This window comes from Ovis aries, chromosome 21 (genome assembly GCF_016772045.2).
Source record: "Ovis aries strain OAR_USU_Benz2616 breed Rambouillet chromosome 21, ARS-UI_Ramb_v3.0, whole genome shotgun sequence".
Lineage (NCBI taxonomy): Eukaryota > Metazoa > Chordata > Mammalia > Artiodactyla > Bovidae > Ovis > Ovis aries.
Genome location: NC_056074.1, coordinates 34,565,000 through 34,571,025, shown reverse-complemented (window position 1 = coordinate 34,571,025; position 6,026 = coordinate 34,565,000).

Below are 6,026 nucleotides of genomic sequence, written 5' to 3'. Positions count from 1 at the left end.
TGTAGGACTGAGCCTTTGACTTATGGGATCTGATGTTATATCTCCATGAAGATAGTGTCACACCTGAATTGTAGGACACCCAGCTGCTGTTGGGGCTTCCCTGGTGGCTCAGACAGTAAAGAATCTGCTTGCAATGCAGGAGACCTGGGTTCAAGCCCTGGGTCAGGAAGATCCTCGGGAGAAAGGAAAGGCTATCCACTCCTGTATCCTTGCCTAGAGAATACCATGGACAGAGGAGCCTAGTGGGTTACAGTCATGGGGTTGCAAGGAGTCGGACACGATGGAGTGACTGGCACCTCAGCTGGCAATGGGGGGTGGTGGGGAACCCGCACATCCTCACAGGGACCAGAGCATGTGTGAGAACCAGCAGGAAGAAGGTCACTTCACCTAGAAGCCCATAGACCATGGTCCCTGTTTTACAGGGAAGAACAAATATGACTCTATATAGGATCTGCTTTTTTTACTTAAACCTTTATATTCTGTTTCTTTGGCTACAAGTTAATCACTAAAGGGATTTTTGCCTGAGCTTAAATTATACATAACGGCCCAGCTAAAATACCTTTGTTTAGCTCACAGGAAACATCATGACCAGGCCCGAGTGTGAAAGGCTGTAGGAAGAAAGAAATTAACATGTGCCCTCTGGAGTCTGACTGGAACCAGGAAATGTTTGACTTTTATCCCCTACCCCCTACACACACACACACACACACACACACACACACACACACACACTTTTAGTATAAACGAAGACAGAATTCTGACTTGGGCAAGTTGATTCTTTGAGACACAAGGTCTACCATCTTCTCAGTCTCCTGGTTTTCTGAATAAAGTCTTACCCCAACAACTCCTCTCTGGATTTATTGGCCTGCGTGGGGCGAATAGTACGCCTGTGTTCGACTCGGTAACACCTGTGGACACTGTGGGCTGCAGAGACGCTTCCCAAAGCTTGCGGAGCATGTTTAACAGCTGGAAGGCAGTCCAACCTCTCCTGCAGGCAACAATGAACCTTGAAGAGTCCAGTCATCTGTGAAGAGCTGGGTCCTAGTTCTAAGAAATCATGGTCTTTTCTATCAAAGGAGAAGTTACAAGAAATAAAGAAGTGATTCGTTCTCAGAATAGTTGAACAGAAAGGTATACAGCCTGCTTGTGAACAAGATTCCTGAAATGGTGGCTAGTTAATTCTTTGTTGTTTTCACTTCCTGATTCTCTTTCCTCATAAGAACATTTTGGTGGGCTAAGTTCACGGACTTTATCCTGGACATGCGCAAAGAACTAAAAAGGTGGGGAAAATAGTTACCAATCGTCCAATAAAAAGTTAGGCCATATCTGGAAAACATTGTAACTCTGCGGTCCTCAGCCTGTGAGAAGGCAGGGGAGGGAAACTGCGTCTTAGGGATAAAAGCCGAGTGGACTTCCCACTGGGTGTCCTTGCTCCCAGACCTTTGTAGCACACTCTTCTGCAGAAGTGAAGAGCTTTTTTACCTTGCTGAGTCACTTTTGATTGTCTGTTTTATTCCTCCAACACCATTTGAGAGCATTTCCAACACAGTGCTCAATCATCTGCTTCTTTTTTTTCTTCTTGTTTTATTCATTTATTTAGGCTGTACTGCATGGTATGTGGGATCTTAGTTCCCCCACCAGAGATCGAACCTGTGACTCCTGCAGTGGAAGCACAGAGTTCTAATGACTGGACCACCAGGGAATTCCCTGGAGCATCTACTTCTGAGTTCCAGCTCTTCTGCTCACTCGTTGAGCAGCCTTGGCTGGGCCACTCAACCTCTCTGTTTTCTCCTCTGGGAGTGAGGAAGATAATGGTCCCTACCTCAGGTTCAGAGGCTGTTTGTGAGAATTAAACCAGCTAACACATGTAAAGTGCTTAGCCTGCTGAATGGCACATAGGAAGCACCTGGTAGATGTAGCTGATACTAGCTGAAATAGGTTGAGTAGTTGCTCCTCAACAAATATATCCACATTCTAACCTCTGAAATTGTGAATATAAAGCTTGTTTGGAAAACGGGGCTTTGCAGATGTAGCTGAGTTCAGTTCAGTTCAGTTCAGTTCAGTTCAGTCGCTCAGTTGTGTCCGACTCTTTGCAACCCTATGGACTGCAGCACGCCAGGCCTCCCTGTCCATCAACAACTCCCGGAGTTCACTCAAACTCACGTCCATCAAGTCGGTGATGCCATCCAGCCATCTCATCCTCTGTCGTCCTCTTCTCTTCCTACCTCCAATCCCTCCCAGCATCAGGGTCTTTTCAAATGAGTCAACTCCTCGCATGAGGTGGCCAAAGTACTGGAGTTTCAGCTTTAGCATCATTCCCTCCAAAGAACACCCAGGACTTATCTCCTTTAGAATGGACTGGTTGGATCTCCTTGCAGTCCAAGGGACTCTCAACAGTCTTCTCCAACACCACAGTTCAAAAGCATCAATTCTTTGGCGTTCAGCTTTCTTCACAGTCCAACTCTCACATCCATACATGACCACAGGAAAACCATAGCCTTGACTAGACGGACCTTTATTGGCAAAGTAATGTTTCTGCTTTTGAATATGCTGTCTAGGTTGGTCGTAACTTTCCTTCTGAGGAGTAAGCATGTTTTAATTTCATGGCTGCAATCACCATTTGCAGTGATTTTGGAGCCCCCCAAAAATAAAGTCTGACACTGTTTCCATTGTTTCCCCATCTATTTCCCATGAAGTGATGGGACCGGATGCCATGATCTTAGTTTTCTGAATGTTGAGCTTTAAGCCAACTTTTTCACTCTGCTCTTTCACTTTCATCAAGAAGCTTTTTAGTTCCTCTTCACTTTCTGCCATAAGGGTGGTAGCTGAGTTAAGGATCTCAAAACCACATCATTCTGGATTATCTGGGTGGGGCCTAAATTCATATATATATATATACACACACACACACACACACAAACATATATATACACACATAAAATATATACATATACGTTTTTTGGTGAGGAGTAACTGGCATACACATGGGTCTGAGAAAGTTATTAGTTAATAATGCTGCCGAGTCCAAGCTCTCTCTGTTCACTGCATGATGAACCAATGAATCTGAGAAATGAAGGGTGAGGCAAGGAAGAGACTTAAATTGAGAGCTGCCAGACTGAGAAGATGGCAGGCTAGCATCTCAAGGTAATCATCTTATTGGGGTCTGGATGCCAGGTTCTTTTATAGATCAGAGATTGGGGACATAGGTGAGGAAGCAAAGTAAAAAGGCCGCAAATCTTGCAGATATCTTCTAAAATGGCAAGCCTCAGGCAGAGGATGTGTTCATTTCCTTCTTTCTGCAGTCTGCAGATGGACAGGGTTCTGAACAAATGCACTGAGACAGTCAGGCAGAGGGGCAGGATGCTCTGAGGCAGGCCATTCTGTATGATCATAATAACAAAAGCAACTAAAAGCAAGTCAAAGAAACAGTTCCAACATGGAGTCAGAATTGGCTTCTTCTCCGCAACAATAATAACAGGAAGTGACTAGTCCCCAAGGTTGTACCTGTGAGTAACTGGGTCCAGAAGGGTCGCCATGAGGAGCTGGGGGTCTTTTTCAGGTCTAATCTCCAATACTAGGATTCATTTTTTTGCACACATTCATTGAGACCCCTCCCACCTGTCAGGTCCCCTGCTTGGCTTTCGTGATGAGATAAAATACAAACCATCTCTGGTTCTTCAGTTGCTGATGAAGGTGATGAGCATAGGGAGCAGGCTTGTGAAAGTTACATATGGAGGGCAAAGCTACAGTATATGAAATGAGGCAAGGATGTAGGAGGTAGGGTCTGAGAGGCTCAGCCAAGGCTTCCCAGAGGAGGTAACCTCTGACCAGGGTTTTGAAGGATGAATAGGAGTTCACAAAGAGGCCAAGGGAGGATATGGTATTATACAACAGGTAGCAAACAGCATAAGCGAGGGCACAGTAATAGTCTGATATGCACAGGGTGTGGCGAGGTGGTGCTAAATGCTGACTGATGTTAGGAAGTGATTAGGGAGAAGCAGAAATGAAGGCGGAGGTACAGGCAGGGCCAGGTCACCCAGAGGCTTACTGACCATGTGAGGAGCTAAGCCTCCACTGTGTATGCTGATGGCATTAGGGAGCTCCACCCAGGCCTCCCACAAGGTGTCAGGTGGGGTCCTACTCTGCTGTGTGTGGTCAGCTCCATGGCCTTCTGAGTATAGGGGGCTGGAGGGTTCTAGGGTAGGCCTCACTTGCTTCCTGTCATGCATCTCACTTCCTGTTTAATTACTTCTTTAAAGAGATCAGAAAGGAACATGAAAACCTGCTTCCTAAGGCAAGGCCAGAGGGAGAAAGTCTTTCTGGGCCCCACGGCTGGGGGGCAGTTGGCCCATTCCCTTGACTGTACGTTAAACACACTTGATGCCGAGAGCATCCTCTTGGGAGCCAAGAGACACTGATGGTCTCAGAAAGGGGCCCTGCAGGATAAGTGGGGAAGGGGGAAAGGTATTCCAGGCAGCAGGAACAGCATATGCAAAGGCACAGAGGTGAGCAGAGGGGATGGGGTAGCTGGGGACACTGGGAAGGGGGCAGGGATGGGTGGGTGCTGCACTGGATCCCAAGAGGACTTGAAGGTGGTGCTGGGAGTCTGGACCATTTCCACAATTGGCAGAGCCCCTGCAGAGCTCTGTTAGGCTCCAGCTTATCTCCTCCAGGGCGGTACATGTGTTTCCTGTAGAGACGGACCTGACTTTGGCTCTATCTGGCTCTGACGTCAGGTTGTAAGCCATGGAGAAGGTTGTGCTTCAGAGACTAGGGTCTGCAGTCTGGAGGTGGCTGCATCTGTCTCTAGGTCCTGGGGTGGGGGGTGTCAGTGGACAGCCCCCTCCCTCCCAGTGCTACCAGGACCCTGCTGCTCCCGGCTCTGACGGCACCAGATCCAAGGACCCTGAGCTCTCCATCCTAGCAGAGCCAGCAGTGTCAGCATCTCCCGGGGAACCTGACATGAAGGAAACACCCAGGCAGCCCCCACAGACATGCTAGATCCGACACTCTGGGAGGGCCCAGCAATCTGGGCTTCAGAAGCCGCCCAGGAGGTTCTGACGCACATTGAACATGCGGTGGGCTGGTGTATCTGCCAAGTGAAGTGAAAGTCACTCAGCTGTGTCTGACTCTTTGAGATCCCATGTACTATACAGTCCATGGAATTCTCCAGGCCACAATATTGGAGTGGGTAGCCTTTCCCTTCTCCAGGGCATCTTCCCAACCCAGGGATCAAACCCACATCTCCCACATTCGGATTCTTTACCTGAGCCACAAGGGAAGCCCAAGAATATTGGAGTGGGTAGCCTCTCCCTTCTCCAGGGGATCTTCCCAACCTAGGAATTGAACCAGGATCTCCTGCATTGCAGGAGGATTCTTCACCAGCTGAAAGCCCTGGTCATGTCACTCGCCTCTGGACTCTGGGCTCCATGAGGGCCCCTCTGCCAGTCTGGGTGTCCCCCTGCCTGCAGCAGTGGCCTGACACTGTGGAGGCCTCCACAGGGTTTTCTGCTTGTATCTTCTCCCGGGAGTGCCTGTCCTCTGCTCTCAGCCAGGAAGCCCCCTCTCTGAGCCCCCAACCGTTTGTGAGACTCCTCGTCAGTGCCTGGTGCTGAAACCCAGCGCTCGAGACTCCTGAAATCTGGAGAGGAGGCACATTCTCCCCATGCTCCCTGCCCCAACTCCATCCTGCCCAGGCAACCTCCATGTGGAGCCTGTGGGACTCACGCGGGAGGCCGGTTTCCACCGTGGGAGCGTAGCCGCTGGCCCCTCAGGAACAAATAGCCCTGCCTCCTTGTTTAGAAAATGCCTCAGGGCCCTGCTCATCTGGAGCACTGTCTTGTTTGTTTTAGTAACTTTTCATAAAATGTCCATCCCCGGATGGTTGGGAGACGAGTCACCACAGTGACTGTGGGGTTGGAAACGAGGGTTAGGGGAGGGAGGGTCAGAGTAGTGGGGGTTCCGGTCTGGAAAAGGCTTCAACTGGAGAGATGGGGGAAGGATCAGAGAAGCGAGGGTTTCAGGTG